This window comes from Erinaceus europaeus, chromosome 10 (genome assembly GCF_950295315.1).
Source record: "Erinaceus europaeus chromosome 10, mEriEur2.1, whole genome shotgun sequence".
Taxonomy (NCBI): Eukaryota; Metazoa; Chordata; class Mammalia; order Eulipotyphla; family Erinaceidae; genus Erinaceus; species Erinaceus europaeus.
Genome location: NC_080171.1, coordinates 90,581,621 through 90,609,436, shown reverse-complemented (window position 1 = coordinate 90,609,436; position 27,816 = coordinate 90,581,621).

The window sequence follows — 27,816 nt, the reverse complement described above, 5'->3', positions numbered from 1 at the left end:
TCCATGTGCAAGGGCCCAGGTTCAAGTTCTTCAACTCCACCTGCAGGAGGGGAAGCTCTTTGAGTGGTAGAATGATGATGCATGAGTTTTTCTCTGCCTTTCCCTTCTCTATTCATTTCTATGACAAAAGAAAGAAAAAGGAAGAATTTGGCCACTGGGGATGGTAGAGTTCTCATGCTGGAACTGAGCCCCAACAATAATCCTGTTGTATAATAATAATAATAATAATAATAACTATTTTAAAACTGAATTCAGAAAAGCAAGAGAGAGAGAGATCAGAACACTACTTAGTTCTGACTTAACATGGTTTTAGACATTGAACTTATGGGTCTCTGTGATCTCATGCATATAAATCCTGTGCTCTGGCACATTGGTTTATTCCCCAGCTCCAAGACAATTGATTTACATGGGGTAGTGCCCAGTGTAATCGAATTTTGAAGATGAAGGGGGAAAATCTCTCAGTCTCCCTCCCCCATACTCCTCTTTTGTTACTCTGTCCTCTACTTACCAATTTCTTTTCTTTTTTTTTTTAGAGGAAACAGAAGAGCTAGTTTATTATAATAAAAAATAATGTAAATGTAGAGACAATCATACTATTAGTGAATAAAGAAAATATTCTAGAACCTTACCTGCTAACAAACATTAGTTCTCAGCATAATGCGGGAAGTGGAGTTGGGTTGAGGGGGTGGGGTAGTTGTAGTTCTAGTTCTACCTACCAATTTCTAACCTTAATGGCTTTCTCTTTGATTCTGTTACAGGCCATTTTTTAAATCATTTTTATTATCTTTATTTATTTATTGGATAGAGAAATCCAGAGATTGAGAGGAAAGAGAGAGATAGAGAAGAAGGAAAAGAAAGAGATACCTGCAACCCTGCTTCACAACTAATGAAGCTTCCCACTGCAGGTGGGGACCTAGGGTTCAAACCTGGGTCCTTGAGCATTATAACATGTGTTTTCAACTAGGTGTGCCACCATCTGGCCCCCTGTTGCATGTCCTTTGCATATTATCTCAGTATGAAAATCTTTGCCTACTTTTCATTTATCTATCTCTACTGGATTTTTAAGTCTTAGCTTGAATGTTACACTTCTGAAAGACTTTTCTCTATGTCGACTCCCCATTGTTTTATTTTTGTACTTTTCTTTCTTTTTTTTTCTTTAAGACTCAATGTTTCATTCACATGTGGTTTTACTGTTCTGGGCTATTTTTTAATGCAGATAAAAGAGACAGAGAGATAAGCACCTTTATTCTGTAATGATGGTTTTACAGTTTAGGTGCAACTCTTCTTCCCCTTTACATGCAAGGTGTGGCATTTCTTTCCAAATTTTCCTGAGGTTTATGTTTCCAAGTCTCTCCAAGTTATCTGAATAGTAAGATGTCAAGGGACAGGATTAGGGGATAGGCCTAAGGAAAAATGTTAAGAATGACTTGACTCTGTTTTGAGTTACCACCTTATACCCACAGTAGGCTAGAAAACTTTATGCTTTATGTCAAATCCAGTATAACTTCCTAAAACTAGGGGTATTTAAGAGTCAATTCTAGGAGCAAAAGAATCATGCCTATTTGAAACCTTAAGTGCTTAGACTGAAGGAATATATACTCAGAACAGGGGTCTATGCATCAAAAAGTTTGAGATATTCAATCTTTTTTCCCCCTCTCATATTGATTAAATAGTGATTTATAAGACCATAAGTTAATAGGAGTGTATATTAACACTATTCCTGCCACCAAGGGTCTATGTCCCTACCCCCAATCACCTACAGTGGACCTGCAAGTCTACCATTCACCATCCTACCCTACCAGTTTTTAACTTTGGTTCCATACTCCAAACTCAGTTAAATTCTGCTTTGTGTTTTCCTTTTTGTTCTTCTTTCTCAATTTATCTTTGAGTGGGATCATCCCATATTTATCTTTCTTTTTGTCACTTATCTCACATAAAATAATTCCTTCTAGCTCTGTGCAGGATAGGTATGAGAACAAGGTGGGTTCATTATTAATTTATTATTATTATTTATTTTATTTTATTTTACTTTATTTTAAAAAAGAAACACTGACAAAACCATAGGACAAGAGGGGAACAACTGCACAAAGTTCCCACCACCATAACTCTGAATCCCATATCCTCCCCTGATAGCTCTCCTATTCTTTAACCCTCTGGGAGTATGGCTACAAGGTCATTGTGGATTGCAGAAGGTGGAAGCTCTGGCTACTGTAATTGCTTCCCTGCTGAACATGGGCATTAAAAGTCGATCTATACTCCCAGCCTGCCTCTCTCTTTCCCTAGTGGGTGGAGTTCTGGGGAGTCAGAGCTCCAGAACACATTGGTGGGGTTGTAAGTCCAGGGAAGTCTGGTTGGCATCATACTAGCATCTGGAACCTGGTGGCTGAAAAGAGAGTTAACATATAAAGCCAAACAAATTGTTGAATAATCATGAATCTAAAGGCTGGAATAGTGCAGATGAAGAGTTCAGTGTGTGGGGGGGGTCTCTGTTTTGAAGATAGCTGGTAGTCATATTTTAGTTATATTCCAAAGGGCCTGTTGCTATATTATTTTTTTTTCTCCTGAGCCTGAAATCTGATATGCAGGTGTATCCAAGTTATTGGGGAGATGATGTCATGGCTGGAAAAAGGACCAGAAAGCTGGATCAGGGAAGAGAGTAGCTCCTAAATATGGTAAAGGTGAACAAATATTATTGACAGTAAACTCCATCAATTTAACATGATCAGGGGCCCATATTCAGCTTAGAAGCCTATGTGACCACTGCATCCCTGTAGATCTGAGCTCACATTCTGTGTTCATGAGTAGGAATGTTCCATACTGCCCCAATATCAGGACCCATCTTCCTTAGATATAGCATAGAGTATGTTGTCAAATCTCCCTTCTCTAACGTTGCTGATCTAAGTTGAGGGCAAGTTCCTATGGGGGGCCCACAAAGGAGTCTATTTTGTTGTTCCTGATAAAGAGGACCAGTAAAAATGGAGAGTAGTTTATTTGAGGTCTATACCCATCATGTATTTTAGGGAATCTCAGGACTTCTCAACTAGGGCCCCCACTGATGGGGTGGCCTGATAGTGACTAAAGAGTCATTGTTAAAGTATACTAGTCTCTTGCCCTAATTCAGCTCTTGCTGTCCTTCCTTTGATAAGGTTAGCTTTGGAGTGAGTGAGGGAAGTGTAATAGGAGTTAGGTGAGGAGGATATCTAAGTCTAAGCAGACACTATTTATTATTATCAACTTTATACTGACTCACTGCAGACTATTGTGCACTTTTGTTTTCAGGTATATATTTTGCCGTAATTTATGGATACATGTGAACATATGCCCTATCTCACAGGACCTGGTCTATATCTAGGTTTTGGAACTTTCTTAGTAAGTGAACCACCTGAATTCAATGGGATTAGAGAATCCTATGAAAGGAAAGGTCTCACCTGAATAATCATGCTGAAGGGTTGACATTCCATGCCTGATGTCTCTAGACACATTCTGAAGTGAAGCATACCAAGGTGGTACTCATTGTGTTGAATAGGTTGGGTTTGGCGGATGCAGTATCATTTGGTATGAATTGAGAGAAGCATGCAGGAAAGTGATCCTCTAGAGATTCCAGGACTGGGGGAAATATAGGCTCTATAGAGGAAGAGGGAGGCATCTGCTGTCTTAGGCTTTAAGAAGGCAATAGTAGTTACTGCTGTAATCACATTAATTGACAGTTGGGTTCACTTTGAAAAATCCCATTGTTAGAATTTGCTGTAAACAACATCACCATAATTTATGTCCTTTGACAATATTTGTATATAGCTGTGCCACTGGCATTGTCTGTTCTCCCTGGTCTAAGCTTCTAAGAGAGTTAACATATCAAAGACTCAGCTTATGGACTATGCATTAAAAAGTTTGAGATATTTAATCAATTTTCCCCTCTCATATTAATTAAATAGTGATTTATATGACCAAAGAGTAATAGAAATGTACAGAAACACCATTCTCACTACCAAAAGACTGTCCCATCCCATCCCCCACCTGGCATGAAGCTGAACATCCATCGTCACCCTCAACTCAGGGTTTTTACTTTGGTGCCCTTACTACAAATTCAGTCAAATTATGCTTAGAGTTTCCCTTTCTGTTCTTCTTTCTCAGTTTCTGTTTATGAGTGGGATCATCCCATACTCATCTTTATCTTTCTGACTTAGCTTACTTGACATAATTCCTTCTAGTTCCATCCAAAATGGGTCAGAGAGGGTGGGTTCATTGTTCTTAAAGTTGCATAATATTCCATTGTGTATAAATACCACCACTTTCTCAGCCACCCATCTGTTGTTGGGCACCGGGGTTGCTTCCAGGTTTTAGTTATTATGAATTGTACTACTATGAACATAAGTGTACACATATATTTTTGGTTGGGTGTTATGGAGTCCTTGGGGTCAGGAATTACTGGGTCATATGGAAGGTCCATGTCTAGCCTTGTGAGAGTTCTCTAGACTGCTCTCCACAGAGGCTGGACCAATTTACATTCCCACCAGCAGTGCAGAAGTGTTCCTCTGTCCCCACAGCCTCTCCAACATTTGTTGCTGCTGTCCTTTATGATGTATGCCATTCTCACAGGAGTGAGGTAGTATCTCAGTGTTGTCTTTATTTGCATTTTCTCTGACAGTCAGCAACCTGCAGCAATATTTCTTGTGTTTTTCAGCCTTTCAGATCTCTTCTGTAGTGAATGTTCTGTTCATATCCTCTGCCCACTTTAAGATGGGTTCATTTGCTTTTTTTGTTGCTAAGTTTGCTGAGCTCTTTTATATGTTGGTTATTAGTCTCTCTTGTCCGATGTATGCCAAGTGAAGATCTTCTCCCATTCTGTGGGTCTCATCTCTTTGTTTCTGTGATGGTTTCTCTGGCTTTGCAGAAGCTTTTCAATTTGATGTAGTCCCATTAAATTGTTTTTGTTGTAGTCTTCCTTGCAACTGGGTTTGCTTCATCAAAGCTGTCCTTAAGTTTTAGGTGGGAAAGTGTTCCACTAATGTTTTCCTCTAAGTATTCCATAGTGTCTGGTCTAACTTCCATGTCCTTGATCCATTAGGAGCTGACTTTTGTTTCCTTGAGATAAATTGGTTCTGTTTCATTCTTCTGCATGTTTCAACCCAATTTTGCCAGCACCATTTATTGAAGAGAGCCTCATTCCTCCATTTAATATTTTGGGCCCTCTTATCACAGACTAGATGTCCATAGGTGTGGGGTGTAGTTCTGGGCTTTCAATTCTTTTCCACTGCTCTGTGTGCCTATTTTGGTTCCAGTACTAGACTGTTTTGATAATGATGGCATATAGTATAGTTTGAGATCTGGGAGTGTGATGTCTCCATTTCTGTTTCTTTTCTTCAAAATAGTTTAGGCAATTCTAGGTGTTTTTTGGTTCTAGACAAATGACTGCAGTTTTTGTTCTATTCTCTTAAAGAAGTTTGGTGGATCTTTGTGGGGTACTGCATTCAATTTGTATATGGCTCTGGGGTGAATATTCATTATGATGATATCAGTTCTGCCAATCCATGAGTATGGGATATCTTTCCATTTCTTGGTATCATTTTTATTTCCTTGAATACTGACTCATAGTTTTCAGTATACAAGTCTTTCACTTCTTTGGTCAGGTTTATTCTAAGGCATTTTATTGATTTTGCTGCAACTGTGAATGGGAGTTATTTCTGGATAGCCTCTTCTTTGGATTTAGAATTTGCATAAAGAATTGACACTGATTTTGTACATTGATTTTGTAGCCCGATACCTTGCTAGATTGCCTAATAAAGACCGGTAGTTTTCTGCTGGATTCTTTAGGTTTTTCTGTGTATATTATCATATCATCTGCAAATAGTGAGAGCTTGAATTCTTCCCTTCCTACCATTCTTTTTATTTCTTTCTCTTTCTTGATTGCTATGGCAAGAACTTCCAATATTATGTTGACGAGTAATGGTGATAATGGACAGCCCTGTCTAGTCCCCAATCTGAGGGGGAATGCTTTCAGCTTCTTTTTGTTGAGTATGATGTTGCCTGTAGGTTTGCTATATATGAACTCCACTATCTTGAGGTTTTTCTCATCTATTCCCATTTTTTGTAGAGTTTTGCGCATGAATGGGTTTTGGATTTTGTCAAAGGCTTTCTCTGCATCTATTGAGATAATCATGTGGTTTATTGATGTGGTGAATGACACTGATTGACTTAGGTATGTTGAACCAGTCTTGCATTCCTGGGATGAATCCTACTTGGTCGTGATGAACAATCTTTTTGATATACTGCTGTATCTGGTTGGCTAGGAAATTGTTTAATATTTTGACATGTACGTTCAACAGAGATATTGGTCTGTAGTTTTCCTTTTTTGTTGTATCCCTATCTGCTTTTGGTATCAGGGTGATGTTGGCTTCATAGAAGGTGGAAGGGAGTGTTCCTATTTCTTTGATCTTGTGGAAGAGCTTTAGAATTATGGTTATTAAGTGTTTCCTGAAGGTTTTGTAGAATTTATTTGTGAAGCCATCTGGTCCAGGACTTTTGTTGTTGGGAAGAGTCTTAATAACTGTTTAGATTTCTTTGTTTGTGAATGGTGCATTTAGATTTTGTAGTTATTTTTGTTCAGTTTTGGAAGGGCAAATGTTTCTAGGAATTCTTCCATTTCTTCCAGATTCTCTAGCTTGATGGCCTATAGTTGTTCAGATTTTCTGGATTTCTGTGGTATCTGTTGTGATATCTCCTTTACTGTTTATAATTATATTAATTCGAGTCTTCTCCCTTTTTTTTTTTTTAGTGAGTCTGGCTAGGTGTTTTTTCAATCTTCTTTAATTTTTCAAAGAACGAACATTTGGCTTCACTGATCTTTTGTATGGTTCCTTATTTTTGATGTTGTTTATTTCTGCTCTAGTTTTAGTGATTTCTGTCCTTCTGGTTGCTTTAAGGTTCCTTTGTTCCTCTTCCTCTAAGTCCTTAAGATGTACAGTAGGGTTAGTTATTTGAGCTTTTTCTTGTTCTCTAATGAGTGATTGTATGACTATGAGTGTCCCTCTCAGTACTGCTTTAGTTGTGTCCCAAATATGTTGATAGCTTGTGTCTTCAATTTCATTTGTTTCCAGGAACATTTGAATTTCTTGCTTGAATGCCTCTCCGACCCAGCGGTTCTTAAGCAGCATGTTGTTGAGTTTCCAAATTCTGTGACTTTTTTGTAATTTTATGTTTGTTGTTGAATGTCAGCTTTACTCCACTGTGGTCTGAGAAGATACTTGGGATGATTTCATTGCTCTTGAATTTGCTGATACTGTCTTTGTGGCCTAACATGTGGTCTATCCTTGAGTATGTGTTGTGTGGATTTGACAAGAATGTGTATTCCAGTTTGCTGGGGTGAAGAACTCTCAAAATTTCCAGGAGGTCTAGTCTGTCCAACTCTTCATTTAATTCTCTTGTTTCTTTGTTGATTCTCTGCTTTGTTGATCTGTCTAAGTGTGAGAGTGGGGTGTTAAAATCTCCCAATATTATTGTATTACTATTGAAGTATTTTCAAAGTTCTTTAAGTAGGTGTTTGATGTATCTAGGTGGTCCCTCATTGGGTACATAGATATTTATTTACTTAATATATTTATTGAAAATATTTATTTATTTCCTTTTGTTGCCCTTGTCATTTTATTCTTGTTATTGCTGAGGTCATTGTTGTATAGGACAGAGAAAAATGGAGAGAGGAGGGGAAGACAGAGAGGGGGAGAGAAAGACAGACACCTGCAGACCTGCTTCACCACTTATGAAGGGACTTCCCTGAAGATGTATTGATGTATTTTTTAGTTCTTTCAGTAGCTATTTGATGTATTTATATGGTACCTCATTGGTTGTATAGATATTAATAATTGTTATACCTTCTTGGTTGATTGATCATCTAATCATTATGCAGTGGCCTTGCCTATCTTTTATTACTTTATTTAATTTAAATTATATAGTGTCATAGATGAGAATGGCTTTTCCTGCCCTTTTCTGAGGTCCATTATACTGTATGATAGTTTTCTATCCTTTCACTTTAAGTCTGTGTTTGTTTTGTTAGTTCAGGTGGTATTCTTCTATGCAGCATATGGTTTGGTTGTGTTTTCTGATCCATCCTCCCACTCTGTGCCTTTTGATGTGTGAGTTTAACCCATTGAAATTTATTTATATTGTGGATTTCATGTAATGCACTGCCATTTTTCAACATTTTTTTATTTTCTCTTATATACTGAAAGTATTATGGTGATATTCTTTTTTATGAGTTCTTTTAGAACCTCTTTTAGGACAGGCTTGGTGATGGTTTCCTCTTTTAACTGTTGCCTGTCTGAGAAGGTTTTTATAACTCCATATAGTTTGAATGAATGTCCTTTGTTGAAACCATTTTCTCTGAGGGCTTGATATCTTGTCGTTCTCATCTGGCTTTTAGAGTTTGAGTGGCGAAGTCTGCTGATAGTCTTAGGGTTTTTTTTTTTCTTTCTTTCTCTTGGAGCCTTTAGGATCCTTTCATTATTCTCACTTCTTATTTTAACAATGATGTGTCCTGGTGTCTTCAGGTCTCGGCTGATTCTGGTTGGGACTTTCTGGGCCTATTGTATCTTATTGTCCTTTCTTTTATTTAGGTTTGAGAAGTTTTCTTCTATTACTTCCTCTAGGATGTTCACTTCCCCTTCCTCTCTTTTCCTCTGGTAGACCAATTGTTATTTCTTTTGAGATCACCCCATATATCTCTGTTTTTGTTTTCAGTGTCTCTCAATCTCTTTTTGAGCTCCTTTGCTTCTTTCTTAGTTTTCTCTAGCTCATCCTCTGTCTGGCTAATTCTTTTCTCTGCTTCTGTTAGTCTGCTTTCCCTCCCCTCAGCTTCTTTTTTCTGTTCAGTTATAGTATTAGCTTGTTTTGCTAATTGGCCTTTTAGCTCAGCTATTTCATCTTACAGTTCTCTAATTATCTCAATGTAACTAGTATTATCCTTGAAGGTCTTCATTTCTGTGATTATTAGGTTTATTATTGCTTGCATACTTTTCATATCTATTATTACTTCTGACTGATTTGGTGTTTCTTCTGGGCTCCTGTCTTGATTTATTGTGGTAGCAGTTTTATTTGTTCTTGATCCTTTCATTTTTTTATTGATGTGGCTTTTATTTTTCTGTTATATCATTCTTCAGTTTTTGTGTTTTGAGTACAAGCCATGCTGTACTAAAAAGTTTTCACAAATGCAATCACCAACTCAGAAATTACAACAATAGCAACTGAAGCTAGAATTGATGCATTTCAACTAATACCAGTTAGCCAAACAATACCTCCAGTCCCAGAAAAAGTAGCAACTGAAACCTAAAGAAAAAGAAAGAGAAAAGGAGTGCAAGAATAGATAATTATGCAAATCTACTGTCCACTATACATTCTAGGGATAGCAAGAGGAGAAAGGGAAGTAGAAAAGAAACACACACACACACACACACACACACACACACAGTCCTCTCTGAGTCAGACTTCTTCCTCAATATAATTCACAAATGAGTATCAGTGCATTCAGAAAGCAAAGAAAAAAAGAGTAGTGAAAGGAAAGAGGTTTCTTTTTTTTGTTTTGTTTTGAATAAGCTAGGAGTAGAGAAAAAGGAGAGTGGAGAGAAGATGGAGAGAGAAACAAGTTCCTCTCACAATGGATATAACACCCAGTCACCTATCAATGGAAGAAAGAACAACAGTTAATTTTGGTCAACCTGAAGAAAGAGGAGGGAATAGGAACATACATATATAATAATAGTAATAATAATGTAAAATAGAGCAAAAAACCCTAACAGTCAGTCTGTAGCTTAGACTGTTCATTATTGGCTGCTGGCAGCCTGAGCAAAGACAGCCAATTATAAGAAATGTCAAAAATAAACAATAAAACAAAAACAACAAGGTAGTATTTACCAGGCAGGGCTGAAACTCTGATTGTCAGGTAGTTTATCACTAAAATAGAGCTCTAGCCAACTACAAAGAAGAGAAGGAACGCAAAAAGAAAAAGGCTTGGAATGACACCTGTGGCGAGCCAGGAATGTTGGTAAAGAAAATAGCTCAGCGGAAAGCATGCTAGGAACAGCTGTCCAGCCCCTGGGGACTGGTTCTGGGGTAGCACAGAGGGGTGAATTCAGAAATAATCAAGCTAAAGATTTTTCTTTATTTGTCCTTTTTGGCCTGTTTGCCAGCCAAAGAGTGGGTTATAGGACTATTTTTTGATGTCACCCTGACCACCCCTTGTTCACCCTTCCACTGATGGCCCAGTATCCTACCCTACCCAGAGAGTCCCAGGTTGTAAGCTGCTTTTGTTTGGAGCTCACGCTACCTGTTGTTTCCAAGTTGCCATCTTGGTTCCACTCCTCAGGTTCATTATTCTTAGTAGCTGAGAATATGTATATGTATATGTATGTGTATGTGTATGTGTATGTGTATGTGTATGTGTATGTGTATGTGTATATGTATATATATCACAACTTTCTTGGCTAGTCATCTGTTGGGCATGTGTCCTGAAACCCCACTTCTCCATAACCCTGCCTAACTAGGGAAAGATTAAAATAGGCTAGGAGTATGGATCAACCTAACAACATACATGTCCAAAAGGGAAGCAAATACAGAAGCCAGAACTTCCACCTTCTGTACCACATAATGATCCTGGGTCCATGCTCCCAGAGGGATAAAAAACAGGGAAACTTCCAATAGAAGAGATGGTATATGGAACTCTGGTGGTGGGAATTGTGTGGAACTGTACCCCTCTTGTCCTACAGTCTTATCTATCATTATTAAAACAACAACAATAATAATAATAATAAATAAGAATCATGCTTGACTTCTCTTGAAACCTGAGCATATGTCAGGTACTATTCTAAGAACCTTATTTACAGGGAGGCAGGAAGATGGCGGACTGAGAAGCCGCTAGCAGCTGAGCTCCAACCACATCTCCTGGAAACAGTAGGATTTTCTGCCTTTAGCAGGCCAGCCAATAAGGTGTCCTAGCGGTGACACCAAGGAGGTGACTATAACTTAATTTGGGTTAAGAATTAGAGTAAAGGTGGCACGGACTAGCGAGCGGCTGCTACAGACTTCCCAGGCGGCGGCGGGCAAGGTGGGTGCGCCAGCACTGTCCTCCGCCCAGGAAGGCGGCTCCTCCGCCGGTTGCAGAGCGCTGCTGGGCGGCCGGCAGAGGACCGGGAGGGAGCACTGTAGCTCGGGGGCTTTCTCTTGGGAGTCTCCGGGGACCACCACGACCCTGAGGGCGGATCTGAAGACTTCTTGAGTATAGCTCTCAAGAGATCAAAGGACTTGGAACTAGTTTTCATTTTCGAGAAATCCTTTAAAAAAGTCTGGAGGGGGCAGTTTCCCAGAATATGGTGGACTGAAAAGCTGCTAGCAGCTGAGCTCCAACCACATCTCCTGGAAACTGTAGGATTTTCTGCCTTTAGCAGGACAGCCAATAAGGGGTCCTAGCGGTGACACCAGGGGGTGACTATAACTTAATTTGGGGTGAGAATTAGAGTAGGGAAAAAAGGGGGAAAAAAAACCTTTTTTTTTCTTCCTTTTAATTTTCAAGCATACCTCCTTCCTGCCCCCCCCAAGCAGTCCCTGGGGACCAGCTCCTAGCAGGATCCCCCACACCACCAAACAGGGTACTTTTTTGAATTCACTGATACACATTTGGGGATTTCCTTTCACTGCTCTTTAATTACAGCTCTTTTTCTTATCTTCTACCTTTTCTCTCTCTGGTCACTCTCTCTCTCTCTCTCTCTCTCTCTCTTTTTTCTTGTCATACACTTCTTCCTTCTTATTTGCCTTTCTGAATTTGTGAATTATTTTGGGGAAGAAATCTGACTCAGAGTGGAATCTCTATGTGTGTATCTCTGCTCTAGTTCACTTTCCCCTCTTGTTACCCCTAGAATATACAGTGGGTAGTAGATTTACATAACTGTCTATTCTTGCTATCCTTTCTTTCTTTTCTCTTTCCTCACAGGGATATGGTTACTATTTTTTCACGGATTGGAGAAATTATTTGGCTAACTGGTAAGGATTAAACTACTTCAATACTTACTTCAGTTGCTACTGTAATTCCTGAGGTTGGTGAGTGAAATTGTCATAAAGGTATTTAGTACAGTGTTGCTTGTACTCAAGACACAACAACTGAGGAACAACAGAACATAAAAAAAAGAAATAAATAAAAAGAAATAAATAAAAAAATGGGTAGATCAAAAACAAATAAAACTGCTACTCCAATGAATGAAGACAAGAGCCCAGAAGAAACTACAAATCAGCCAGAAGTAACCATAGATAAGAAAAGTATTCAAGCAATACTTTTAATAAACTTATTAATCACAAAAATGAAAACAACATTGGAGGAAAGGAATGGCAGTATTAGGGAAACAACAGTTGAGACCCCCAAGGAAAATACTGATTATCTTGAGGCAATTAGAGAACTGAAAACTGAAATTGTTGTAATGAAGAAAGAAGCTGAGGCAAGGGAAAGCAGACTAACAGAAGCAGAAAACAGAATTAGTCAGACAGAGGATGAGTTAGAGAAAACAAAGAAAGAGGTGAAAGAACTTAAAAAGAGATTGAGAGACACTGAAAACAACAACAGAGACATATGGGATGATCTCAAAAGAAGTAACATTCGTATAATTGGCCTGCCAGAGGAAGAAAGAGAGGAAGGGGAAGCAAACATTCTAGAGGAAATAATAGAAGAAAACTTCTCAGACCTGAATAACAGAAAGGACATCAAGATTCAAGAGGCCCAGAGAGTACCAAACAGAATCAACCCAGACCTGAAGACACCAAGACACATCATAGTCACAATGAGAAGAAGTAAGGATAAAGAAAGGATCCTAAAGGCTGCAAGAGAGAAACAAAAAGTCACATACAAGGGAAAACCCATAAGATTATCTACAGACTTCTCCACTCAAACTCTATAAGCCAGAAGGGAGTGGCAATAAATCTATCAAGCCCTGAATGAAAAAGGGTATCAACCAAGGATAATATATCCTGCTAGACTTTCATTCAAACTAGATGGAGGGATCAAAACCTTCTTAGATAAACAACAGTTAAAGGAGGCAACCATCACCAAGCCGGCCCTGAAAGAGGTACTAAAAGTCCTCTTATAAACAAGAACATCACTATAATACTTGCAATATATCAGAGCAAACAAAATTTTTTTGAACAATGGCACTACAATACATTAAATCCATAATATCATTAAATGTCAATGGCTTAAACTCACCCATCAAAAGGCACAGGGTGGGGGGATGGATCAGAAAACATAACCCAACCATATGCTGCTTGCAAGAATCCCATCTGTCACAACAAGATAAACACAGACTTAAAGTGAAAGGATGGAAAACTATCATACAGGCTAACGGACAACAAAAAAGGGCAGGAACAGCCATTCTCATTTCAGACACAATAGATTTTAAATTAAATAAAGTAATAAAAGATAGGCAAGGACATTACATAATGATCAGAGGATCAATCAGCCAAGAAGACTTAACAATTATTAACATCTATGCACCCAATGAGGGACCATCTAAATACATTAAGCACCTACTGAAAGAATTTCAAAAATACATCAATAGTAATACAATAATAGTGGGAGACTTCAATACCCCACTCTCACACTTAGACAGATCAACAAAGCAGAGAACCAATAAAGATGCAAGAGAATTGAATGAAGAGATTGACAGACTAGACCTCTTGGACATTTTCAAACTCCTCCACCCCAAAAAACTGGAATAAACCATCTTTTCAAATCCACATAACACATACTCTAGGATAGACCACATGTTAGGCCACAAAGACAGCATCAATAAATTCAAAAGCATTGAAATCATCCCGAGTATCTTCTCAGACCACAGTGGAGTAAAACTAACATTTAATAACAAACAGAAAATTATTAAAAGAGAATCTGGAAACTAAACAACATGCTCCTTAAGAACCACTGGGTCAGAGATTCACTCAAGCAGGAAATTCAAATGTTCCTGGAAACTAATGAAAATGAAGACACAACCTATCAAAATATTTGGGACACAGCTAAAGCAGTACTGAGAGGGAAACTTATAGCCATACAATCACATATTAAACACCAAGAAGAAGCTCAAATGAACGACCTTACTGCACACCTCAAGGACTTAGAGGAAGAGGAACAAAGGAACCCTAAAGCAACCAGAAGGATAGAAATCACTAAAGTTAGAGCAGAAATCAACAACATCGAAAATAAAAGAACCGTACAAAAGATCAATGAAACCAAATGTTGGTTCTTTGAAAGATTAAACAAAATTGACAAACCCCTAGCCAGACTCACCAAACAAAAAAGAGAGAAGAATCAAATTAACAGAAGTGTAAACGATGGAGGAGATATCACAACTGAAACCATAGAAATCCATAGAATCCTGCGAAACTTCTATAAAGAACTATATGCCACCAAGCTAGAGAATCTGGAAGAAATGGAACAATTCCTAGAAACCTTTGCCCTTCCAAAACCGAACCAAGAAGAACTACAAAATCTAAATTCACCAATCACAGACAAAGAAATTGAAACCATTATTAAGAATCTCCCCAACAACAAAAGTCCTGGACCAGATGGCTTCACAAACGAATTCTACCAAACTTTCAGGAAACAGTTAATACCCAAACTTCTTAAGCTATTCCATAAGATTGAAGAAACAGGAATACTCCCTTCCACCTTCTATAAAGCCAACATAACCCTGATACCAAAAGCTGATAGGGACAGAACAAAAAAGGAAAACTACAGACCAATATTTCTGATGAACATAGATGCCAAAATATTAAACAAGATCTTGGCCAACCGGATACAGCAAAATATCAAAAAGATTGTTCATCATGACCAAGTGAGTTTCATCCAGGAATGCAAGGCTGGTTCAACATCCGTAAGTCAATCAATGTCATTCACCACATCAATAAAAGCAAAGCCAAAAAACACATGATTATCTCAATAGATGCACAGAAAGCCTTTGACAAAATCCAACAGCCATTCATGCTCAAAACTCTACTAAAAATGGTAATTGATGGGAAATTCCTCAAGATATTGGAGTCTATATATAGCAAACTTACAGCCAACAACATACTCAATGGACAGAAGCTGAACGCATTCCCCCTCAGATCGGGGACTGGACAGGGCTGTCCACTGTCACCGTTACTCTTCAGCATGGTATTGGAAGTTCTTGCCATAGCAATCAGGCAAGAGAAAGAAATCAAAGGAATACAGATTGGAAGGGAAGAAGTCAAGCTCTCACTATTTGCAGATGATATGATAGTATACATAGAATGACCTAAAGAATCCAGCAGAAAATTACTGGAAGTTATTAGGCAATATATGAAGGTATCAGGCTACAAAATCAATGTACAAAAATCAGTGGCATTTCTTTATGCAAACACTAAATCTGAAGAAGAATACATCCAGAAATCACTCCCATTTACTGTTTCAGCAAAATCAATCAAATACCTAGGAATAAAGTTGACCAAAAAAGTGAAAGACTTGTATGCTGAAAAGTATGAGTTGCTACTCAAGAAAATAGAAACTGATACCAAGAAATGGAAAGATATCCCATGCTCATGGAATGGAAGAATAAATATCATCAAAATGAATATTCTCCCCAGAGCCATATACAAATTTAATGCAATACCCATCAAAGTTCCACCAAGCTTATTTAAGAGACTAGAACAAACACTACAATCATTTATCTGGAACCTGAAAACACCTAGAATTGCCAAAACCATCTTGAGGAAAAGAAACAGAAATGGAGGCATCACACTTCCAGACCTTAAACTATATTATAAAGCCATCATCATCAAAACAGCATGGTACTCGAACAAAAATAGGCACACAGAAGAGTGGAACAGAATTGAAAGCCCAGAAATAAATCCCAACACCTATGGGTGTCTAATCTTTGATAAGGGGGTCCAAAGGATTAAATGGGAAACAGAGGCTCTCTTCAATAAATGGTGCTGGGAAAACTGGGTTGAAACTTGCAGAAGAATGAAATTGAACCACTTTATCTCACCAGAAACAAAAATCAACTCCAAGTTGATCAAAGACCTAGATGTCAGACCAGAAACAATCAAATACTTAGAGGAAAACATTCGTAAAATACTTTCCCACATACACCTCAAGGACATCTTTGATGAATCAAACCCAATTGCAAGGAAGACTAAAGCAGAAACAAACCAATGGGACTACATCAAATTGAAAAGCTTCTGCATATCCAAAGAAACTATTAAACGAACAGAGAGGCCCCTCACAGAATGGGAGAAGATCTTCACATGCCAGACATCTGACAAGAAACTAATCACCAAAATATATAAAGAGCTCAGCAAACTTAGCATCAAAAAAGCAAATGACCCCATCCAAAAATGGGCAGAGGATATGAACAAAACATTCACCGCAGAGGAGATCCAAAAGGCTAACAAACATATGAAAAACTGCTCTAGGTCACTGATTGTCAGAGAAATGCAAATTAAGACAACACTAAGATACCACCTCACTCCTGCAAGAATGGCATACATCAAAGAGGACAGCAGCAACAAATGCTGGAGAGGTTGTGGGGACAGAGGAACCCTTTTACATTTCTGGTGGGAATGTAAATTGGTACAGCCTCTGTGGAGAGCAGTCTGGAAAACTCTCAGAAGGCTAGACATGGACCTTCCATATAATCCAGTAATTCCTCTCTTGGGGTTATTCCCCAAGGACTCCATAACACCCAACCAAAAAAAGGTGTGTACTCCTATGTTCATAGCAGCACAATTCATAATAGCTAAAACCTGGAAGCAACCCAGATGCCCAACAACAGATGAGTGGCTGAGAAAGCTGTGGTATATATACACAATGGAATACTATGCAGCTATCAAGTACAATGAACCCACCTTCTCTGACCCATCTTGGACAGAGCTAGAAGGAATTATGTTAAGTGAACTAAGTCAGAAAGATAAAGATGAGTATGGGATGATCCCCCTCATCAACAGAAGTTGAGTAAGAAGATCTGAAAGGGAAACTAAAAGCAGGACCTGATCAAATTGTAAGTAGGTCACCAAAGTAAAAACCCTGTGGTGAGGGGCAGTTTCCTGGGCCAGTGGGGGGTGGGAGTGGGTGGAGGAATGGGTCACAGTCTTTTGGTGGTGGGAATGGTGTTTATGTAGACTCCTAGCAAAATGTAGACATATAAATCAGTAGTTAATTAATATGAGAGGGAGAAAATCAGTTGTATGTCTCAAAGTTTCTCAAAACACTAACTGAATCTTTTTAATATATAGGCTGTGTATTTGATATGCGGACTCTCTCAAAAGCCTAGACCAAGTAGATTAGAAGCATCCAATAGCACAGCTATATACAAGATACTGGATACTGTACAGGAAACCCTAACAAAAGGACTTTTCAAACTTAACCCAATTACCAAATAATGTGATGATAACATTAACTATCTATTGTCTTTTTGAACCCTAAGACAGCAGGAACCTCACATCTCCACTATAGAGCCCCTACTTCACCCAGTCCTGGAACCCTTGGATAGGGCCAACTTTCCCGTATGCCTCTCCCAATCCATACCAAATAATATTGCATCCACCGATCACAACCTAACCAACGCAATGGTTGCCACCTCAACATGCCTCACCTCAGACTGTGTCCAGAGACTTCACGTGTAGAATGACAACCCTTCAGCTTCATTACTTGGGTGAGACCTTTCATTTTATAGTACACTCTAATTTCATCTCAGGTGGTTCACTTTCTAACAAAGTCCCAAAACCTAGATATACACCAGTTTCTGTGAGAGAGAGCTTATGTTCACACGTATCCATAAACTACTGCAAAATATATACCTGAAAGCAGAAGTACACTAGAGTTTGCAGTGATACACTTCCTCTCCACTATTCCAAGCTTGGGATCCATGATTGCTCAACAATTTGTTTGGCTTCGTATGTTAACTCTCTTTTCAATCACCAGGTTCCAGATGCCACCAGGATTCTGGCCAGGCTTCCCTGAATTGAAGACCCCACCAATGTGTCCTGGAGCTCAGCTTCCCCAGAGACACACCTTACTAGGGAAAGAGAGAGGCAGACTGGGAGTATGGACCTACCAGTCAACGCCCATGTTCAGCGGGGAAGCAATTACAGAAGCCAGACCTTCTACCTTCTGCAACCCTCAATGACCCTGGGTCCATGCTCCCAGAGGGCTAGAGAATGGGAAAGCTATCATGGAAGGGGGTGGGTTAAGGAGATTGGGTGGTGGGAATTGTGTGGAGTTGTATCCCTCCTACCTTATGGTTTTGTTTGTTAATCCTTTCTTAAATAAAAAATTAAAAAATAAAATAAAAAATAAATTAAAAAACCTGAGAATAAAAAAAAAGAACCTATTTACAATTTCTATTTTAATCCTCACAATATCAGCATATGAATTGAAGTTATTGATATTGTTGTTGAGAACAATTGGAAGCTGAGAGTGAGCCTGAGTTTTATTCTACTGGAAGGTAATAAAGTCGCTGTCTTTTGCAGTCTGAGCATTTAATCTACTATACACCTATCTTTGGGATCTGTAGTCACATTAGGCAGCTCCTCTGACTGGGATTCCACTCATCTCTTGTTTTTACTCTGTGACTGAAAAAAAAAAAAAAAAAGGACCACAAAGAGTGTCTGAGTTAAGGGACAGCATACATGAAATATTGAGTTTTTGAGTGATATGACAAGAATTTTGAATACTACGCTAAAAAGTCTATATTTCACTACTGGGAAAATGGAAACAAAGGGTTTATTTGAGCGAAGAGATCAAGAGACAAACTATGACAGTTTGGAGCTCAGAGATATGGTGACCAGACACAGGAAGCTATAGTAACAGCTCAGAACATCTGAAGCAAAGTTGTGCTAGTAAAGATAGCCTGAAAAAAATGATCACAAAGTAGAACTGCTAAAACATGGCAAGTGACTAGTATGGAAAAGGCTGTCTGCTGTCACTTGGTGGTAAAATCCCATTTGTAGCTGTGCACTTAGAATACCTTAACATCTATTCTCCTTAACGATATCAGCCTGCAGTTTTCTTTTTCTTTGTTGCTGTTGTTTTATGTCTCTATATGCCTTTGGTACATTTATCTTACCTACTCTTTATTTTTAAATCTATTCCTAAATACTTAGACGTTATCAAGACATCAAACTTCAAGAAATAGTCATAATATGTTCTGATGACATAAAAGTAAAACACTTTGACCTTATATGTCTTAGTGTAGCTGTAGTCCATATCTAGCATCCTATACATGTGATTTTCTTTTTAACGTTGGTTTTATAAGTTTTAACATTGGCTTTATAAGTAGAGAAACTCAGAAAATCATGTTTCTTCAGAGAAACCAATCTATATTTCTCATCAAAATGAAGTTGTTAAGTAAATACCAGCCAGTGCTTTAATACTTTAAGGTATATTTGCTGAGGTGCAGGTGCACTGTTGGAAATGGGATGCATCTTTTACCACTCTATCACAACGTCTGTTCTTTCCATGCCAAACACTTTCCAGGTTTTATAAATCCTGCTACATGCAAATGCAAATATGTAAAAAAAAAAACATTTTAGTTCTTTTCTAAGAATGCATGTTGTTGAGATTCCTACTTTATGGATCTTGGGTCTATAATTTAGAGTTGTGTAAATGGTAATTTTAGGGTTGAGAGAGGGAAAGAGAGAGAAAGAAACTCCCCTGATGCTATGGTATTCCCATGAGGTGCTGGGATTTAAACCTGGGTTCACATGGCAAGGCATGTACTCTACCTGGTGAGCTAATTTCCAGGCCCAAGTCTCTCTTATTTATTTATTTATTTGATTTAATAATGATCAGCAGACCATAGGATAAGAGGGGTACAACTCCACACAATTCCCACTATCAAAGTAACCCATCTTCTCCATTGCAAGCTTTCCTATTCTTTTTCCCTCTGGGAGTATGGACCCAGGATCATTATGGCGTGCAGAAGGTGGAAGGTCTGGATTTTGTAATTGTTTCTCTGCTAGACATAGATGTTGGCAAGTTGTTCCATACTCCAATCCTGTTATCTTTCCCTAGTGGGGCAGGGGTCCAGAGAGGTAGAATTCCTGGGTACATTGGTGAGATTATCTGTCCAGTTTGGCAGCATGGTATTATCTGTAACTTGGTGGCTGAAAAGCAATAATATTCAGAACAAATTGCTTAATAATCAGGAATATAAAGGTAATAATATAGCAGGTGAAATTTGGGGCCTTCATTTTGGGAAAGACTAGTTGAAAAAAATATTATTTTAGATATATTCCAAGAGGCCTATGACTTTACTAATTTTTGCCTGAACCCGACAGCTAACATGCAGCTGGACTAAAAGTATTGTCTGTGGGAGATGGTGTCAGAGTTGCAAGTCTCTTTTAAAATTGTTCATGTAACAACATGAACCCTTTAACTTTAAGCCCTGAATTTCAACAACTACACTGAAGATACTTCTCAACTTTTCTGTATGTTCCTTTCCCCTCTGCCATTTTAAATTAGTCTTATAAATGAATCTTCAGATAATAGACTGTAGGTATAAATTTTTTAAATAAATCCAAAGAATGCACTGAAATCACATCATCATTATGAGAACTGTATTTAAATAGTCACAATATGTTTAACATTGACTCTACCTCAGAAACATGCTCAGATTTTAGCATATACCATAAAGTTCTCTCTTGTGGTTGGGTGGTAGTGCAACTGGTGAAACACACATATTACAGTGTGAAAAGACTGAGGTTCAAGCCTCTAATACTCACTTTTGAGGGGTAAGCTTCACAAGTGGTGAAGCAGTGCTGCAGGTGACTCTCTTTCTTCCTCTTTACCTTCCTCTTCCCTCTCAATTTCCTTCTGTTTCTATCCAATAAATACGTAACTTGCAAAAGTCTTTAATTTTTCCCCACTCTCTTGATAATCTAAGGCATTGATTTAGATCTCAGACACCACATGCAACAAAGAAATGCTCCAGTATCACCCCTCCCCCAAAAAAGAATAGATTTAATTCATGACCTTGAGAATGTTCTGGTATAACCGGGGAATTTCTCTTAAGGAAATACAGTCTTCTTTCACCCACCTCAGGTTCCCAGGCAAAGTGAGAACTCAATGTGTTTCTGTTTGACAACTCAGTGTGCCAGCGTCTGGTTGTGGAGGCAGGCTGGGAGAAGTCACCCAGCACTGTGGATTAGCACCAGCATCTTGGGAGGGTAAGGGTGGGAACCCCCAGAGCAGTTAAGAGACTCTACCTTGCCAGGAAAGATAAATAGAAATTCTGATTTCCCAAGACTGAATTATTGAACCACAATCGGGGCTGTGGTTATTTATATTTCCCTAACAGCCTTATTTGCACAACCTGTCTGGATGCAAATCAATATAGAGAAGCTGTGGAGGCAGTGAGGTGTGCAGCTGGGAGGAACTGGGGATTGGTTTTAGTCATGTAGTGTTAACACAGCTACACATGACTGCCCACACTTCTGCAGCAGTGGGAGAGGATGAGAGCATGCAGTCCACAGGACACTTGTCCAGTCCTTCTGCTTGAGTGAGAGATAACAAAAGAAGCAAAGTGGACTTGGATTATTCCAGTTCCTTCTTTCACAGTCTGCCCTGTTTGTTTCTTCCCAGCCCCATCAACTATATCTCCCACCCTCCCCTCCTGCGAACACTCTCTGGTCTAGTCACTCTTGGCTGAGAATACATCTTGTTCTTTCATGCTTTCATGCTTTAGCTAAGGCAGTCCCTCTGCTAAGGATACTCTTTGCCCTTTTTCTATCTATATTTTTGTAAATATAAAGTGTGCTATGTGTATGACTGATAGGGTACCAGATGGCTTAGTACACAGGCAGAATTCTGATTATATGCAAATATTTACTTTAGATCTGAGACTATCTGAATAGATACACTGTCTCTGTGACAGTAATATAGATAGCATATGGGTAGTGCAAATATCTATTGTTTGCAGGATGGTGTCAAGATTGCTGTCACGTGGGGATCACTACTATTATCTATCCCGTGCGGTCTGCCTTTTACATCATGGGAGACAGACCTGGAATTATCTTTTGCTCCAGGGTACCTTTCATAACCTACAAAATTCACACTATTTGGTGATTCAACCTTTTTTTGAACTCTAGGATATTATTATCATCTAAGACATGTGATATGTTCTGTATAGGCTGTGATCTTACAATTTTATTTTTCCCCAAAATTAAGCCTTCACCATTAGAGTATAACAATATGCAAGGAAAACTCTACACACAGCCATAGTCCTTCTTCCACCCTCTCTAACTCCTGGAAACACTTAGTGTGTCCTCCATCACTGTAAATTTTCCAAAATTACTCTATATAAATAGAATCATATATCGCATAACCTTGAGAGGTGTTAAGAATTCTTTTACATGAATAATTTCTATAAAATCCATGCAAATAATTGTGTGAACCAACAATGACCCTTTACACTGATAAATAATACAGCACCGAATTATTATATCAGTCTTGCAAAATCATTCCCCTGTGGAAAGACACTTGAGTTTCCTTCAGTGAGGCTGTTATGAACTATATCCAATACAGAAAGTCCATGAATATTACTACTTGATTTGGTGGTTATTTCCCTTCTATGTTAGGGAGAGGAGAAGAATTAGCTTCTTTCTGGGGCCATTAGCTGTGTAGGATTTGAACAGTGTCTTTGTATCTGCATGGGTTTACTTCCGTTTTCTCCCATATCCCAAAGATGTGCATACTAGGCTATCAGGTGTCTAAATCATCCCAGTTTGTGTGAGTGTAGGTGTTTATAAGTGTATCCAGCTCTGACTGGTTTCCTGTCCAGGTTATTTATGACCTTGTGACTGGGCTTCCAGTATAGACTCTGTCCATCCTGAACTGGAATAAGTCAGTTGGAGAGTGAATGGATATAGAGGATTATGTAATATTAGAGATGTTCCATATCTTCCTTTAGAACCATACTGATTTTGCATGATAAGAACGATGCCATAGAAAATTATTCTTTCTTATGTCAACTAGCTAACAGTAAAAATGCTTTCGTCAGGAGTCGGGCTGTAGCAGCTGGTTAAGCACATGTGGCACAAAGCACAAGGACTGGCATAAGAATCCCAGCTTGAGATCCAGGCTTCCCAACTGCAGGGGAGTCACTTCACAGGTGATGAAGCAGGTCTGCAGGTGTCAAAAAAAATGCTTTCATCATATGCTGTTTTGATTATGGGATCAATTAAGATAGCTCACCTAAATACTGGATCTACTTTTCCATGCACTTGACTCTGTTTCCAGCCCTATCCTTACCACACTGGAGGAAATTTCAGTATGGTGGTAACTTTTCCTCTCTTCTTCTGTCTCTCCCTTTTTCTATATCTGAATAATGTCATCACAGAGCAGTGAAACCCCAGAATTCACACACACACACACACACACACACACACACACACACACACACACACACACACTATGACATTAAGTGAGGGCCTATAATGTACAGATTTTTGTTTAAATTTAGGTTCTTATTTCTCTGAAATCTATGTTCAGTTTCAATTGATGAATTGCTTGGTAAGTTCATTCACAATGAAATTTTGTTTAATTTCTTTATTGGGGAATTAATGTTTTACATTCTACAGTAAATACAATAGTTTGTACATGCATAACATTTCCCAGATTTCCATATAACAATACAACCCCCACTAGGTCCTCTGTCATCCTTCTTGGATCTGTATTCTCCCCACCCACCCACCCGAGTCTTTGGTGCAATACGCCAATTCAAGTTCAGGTTCTACTTGAGTTTTGTCTTCTGATCTTGTTTTTCAACTTCTGCCTGAGAGTGAGATCATCCCATATTAATCATGATGAAATTTGATAGGGAAATGGTATAATCATTCCCAGGAGTGGCTGTATCACTTGCATTCCCACTGGTAAGGTACAAAAGATTTACTTTCCCCACTCTTGCCAGTGTTTGGAGCTATCACTTTTTTTATTTTAACCATTCAGATTAGTGTGCAGGAATATCTCATTGTGGTTTTAATTGTTTGAGGTTTAATAAATTATGCTGAACATTGTTTCATGTGCTTACTTGTTCTTGCAGTAAAATGTGTTTTTCTTCCATTTACCCACTTTTCTGAATGAAAGCACGTTATTTTGCCTTGCTTAAACTGTTCCATTTGGGAGACGGTTATTGTATAGTCCAGATAGATGGACTTGTAGGCTGTGAATATTTTTTATCAGGTCTGTACTAGTACGTCTAATTCTTTTTTTGTTATTAATTTATTTATAAAATAAAAGATATTCCTCACCTACTTCCTGTTTCATTTCCTTCAATTACTCCAAAGCTAACCTTGTCAGACAGAACAAGGACTACAAAAGCTGAATAAGGGCAAGAGATTGGCATACTTTAACGATGATTCTTTAGTCACTACAAGGCCGCAGCATTACCTGGGGCCCTAGTCAGGGTGTTCTGGGATTCCCACACAGACATGATGGGCCTAGACCTCTAACATATCACTCTCTCCTCTGCACTGGTCACCATCAGGAACAACACAATGGACCCCTTTGTTGGACCCTATAGGTCCTTGTCCTCAGTGCAGATCAACAATGGTAGCAAATGTCCCATTCACTGAAGGAAGGTTAGGCAGCATACCCTACCTACCACCCGAGGAAAATGGGTCCTGAAATTAGTGCAGCCTGGAATGTTTCTAGCTGTGACCACAGAATGTGAGCTCAGACCTACAAGGATGCAGAGGTTACATGGGCTCCTGTGCTGAATATGGGCTCCATATCAGATCTATAGGGTTTACACTTAATAATATTTATACAATTTCCCCATATTTGGGAGCCAATCTCTTCCCTGATCCAGCTTTCTAGTCCTTTTTCCAACTATGACACCATCTCTCCAGACAATAACTTGGGCCCACCTACATATTAGCTGTCATGTTCAGGCAAAAACTAGTATAGTCATGGGCCATTAGCAATATACCTAAATTAGATCCACTAGCCTTTTCCAAAACAGAGACCTCAAATCTTGATCTGCAATACTCCAGCCTTTAGGTTCATGATTAGTCAACAATTTGTTCAGCCATCAGGTTCCATATACTACCATGATGCCAACCTGACTTCCCAGGGCATCCGACCCTACCAATGTGAACTAGAGTCCCACCTCTCCAGATTCCTGCCCCACTAGGAAAAAGAGAGAGACAGGATTAGAGTATGGATCGATATGCCAATGCCCATGTTCAGCAGGGTAGCAATTACAGAAGCTAGACCTTCCACCTTCTGCAACCCATTATGACCCTGGGTCCATACTCCCAGAGGGATAATGAATAGGAATGTTTTCAAGGGATGGGATAGGGGATATGGAGTTCTGATGGTAAGCATTATGTGGAAATGTACCGCCTTATCCTATAGTCTTGTCAATATTTCCTTTTAAAATAAAAAATATATTGACAAAACCATAAGATAAGAGGGGTACAATTCCACATAATTTCCACCCCCAGATTTCCATATCCCATCTCTCCCCCACCCCTTGAAAGCTTGCCCTAATCTTTATCCAGAGTCATTATAGTCTAATTCTATGGAATTCTACCTTGATTCCGTTTTGTCACACAGATAACAAATTCGTAAGTTTTTTTTAATTAAAATTTTTTTTAATATTTATTTTTATTTATTTATTCCCTTTTGTTGCCCTTGTTGTTTTATTGTTGTAGTTATTATTGTTGTTGTCGTTGTTGGATAGGACAGAGAGAAATGGAGAGAGGAGGGGAAGACAGAGAGGAGGAGAGAAAGATAGACACCTGCAGACCTGCTTCACCGCCTGTGAAGCGACTCCACTGCAGGTGGAGAGCCGGGGTTCGAACCGGGATCCTTATGCTGGTCCTTGTGCTTTGCGCCACCTGCGCTTAACCCGCTGCGCTACAGCCTGACTCCCCAAATTCGTAAGTTTTAAGTGTCAGGACACAGATAACTTTGGAAAGTCATTCTTTCTAATAAATCTCAAGTGGGATCAACCATTAGGCACTCCTAAAAAGTTCTTTAAACATTTAGCTCAGAGGTTCTAGACATAATCTAAAGAGAGATTCTCCAGCAGTAGAGGTTGAGAATATACCTAATTCAAAAGGTGTCCTAGGTGACTCTGGTCATCCTCCAGATTTGGAAGACATTGCACTGGCCCTATTTTGAGAGCTCATATATTTTGCTGCCCCATCATGCTGCCTTCCATGGTAGGGAGGAAAAGAGACAAGAAAGGGGGAAATAGCTCTTCAACATGGAGTTAACAGGCATGTTACTCTGTTAGATAGTGGGATTTTACCCTACAATGGGACTATGGGAGCCAGTGTGAAGCACAGACCAAAATGGAATCTCACTGGAGGCTGAGAGATAGCTCACTTGGTAGGGGATGTGTTTTGCCATGCTCATTACCCAGTTCAGTAACAGCATGGTGTGGCAGTGACATAGCACCTGGGAGAGCTCTGGCTTTGTAGTGTTTCTCTCTCTCTCTTTCTGTCACTTTATCTTATAATACAAATAACAGATAGATAAATGAATACCTGGTAAATAAGAATGAAAAATTCAACATGTGAGCAGGGAAATAGTGCATATGCACATCCTCAGCACTGTCAAACAAAGCAGCAACTATAAAAACTTATACCTCTTGAGGAAAATTGTAACCTTTGTGTCCCATTTTTTAAATTTTTTATTTATAAAAAGCAAACATCGACAAAACCATAGGATAAGAGGGGTACAGCTTCCCACAATTCCCACCACCAGATCTCTGTATACCAACCCCTCCCCTGATAGCTTTCCTACTCTTTAACCCTCTGGGAGTATGGACCCAAGATCATTGTGGGATACAGAAGACTGAAGGTCCAACTTCTGTAATTGCTTCCCTGCTGAACATAGGCATTGACAGGTCAATCCATACTCCTAGCCTGCCTCTCTCTTTCCCTAGTGGGGAAGGGCTCTGGGGAAGCAGAGCTCCAAGGCAAATTGGTGGGGTTGTCTGTCCAGGGAAGTCTGGTCACATCCTGTTAGAATCTGGAACCTGGTGGCTGAAAAGAGAGTTAATATACAAAGCCAAACAAACTGTTGGATAGTTATGGACCTAAAGGCTGGAATACTGCAGGTGAAGCACTGGGGGGTCCTCCATTTTGTAGATAGCTAGTAGGCATAGTATAGTTATATTTCAAAGGGCCTGTAGCCATACTAGTGTTTTTTTGCTTGTTTGTTTTGTTTTGTTTTTTGCCTGATCCTGAAATCTTTTATCCAGGAGAATCCTAATTATTGTCTGGAGAGATGATGTCATAGCTGGGAAAAGGACCAGAAAGCTGGGTCAGGGAAGAGAGTAGCTCCCTAATATGGAAACAGGGTATAAATATTACTGTAAACCCCATCAATTTGATGTGATCTGGGGACCATAATTAACGTAGGAGCCTGTGTGACCTCTACATCCCTCTGGATCTGAGCTCACATTCTGTGGTCATGAGTAGGAACATTCCATCTGCCCCAGTATCGACCAATCTTCCTTGGGTATATCATAGAGTATGTTGTCCATCCTCCTTTCAGAGGATGGAACATTCTATACCATTGTTGATCCAGGTTGAGGGCAAGGTCCTATGGAGAACCACAAAGGGGTCTATTTTGTGTTCCTGATAGAGATGACTGGAAACACTGGAGAGAGAGATTTATTTGAGGTCTAGGTGGATCAAGTCTCTTTGGGAGACTCAGGACTCCCCGATTAGGGCCCCAGCTGGTGGAATGGCCTGATAGTGACTAAAGAATCAGCATTAAAGTATGCCAGTCTCTTGCCCTTATTCAGCCTTTGCAGTCCT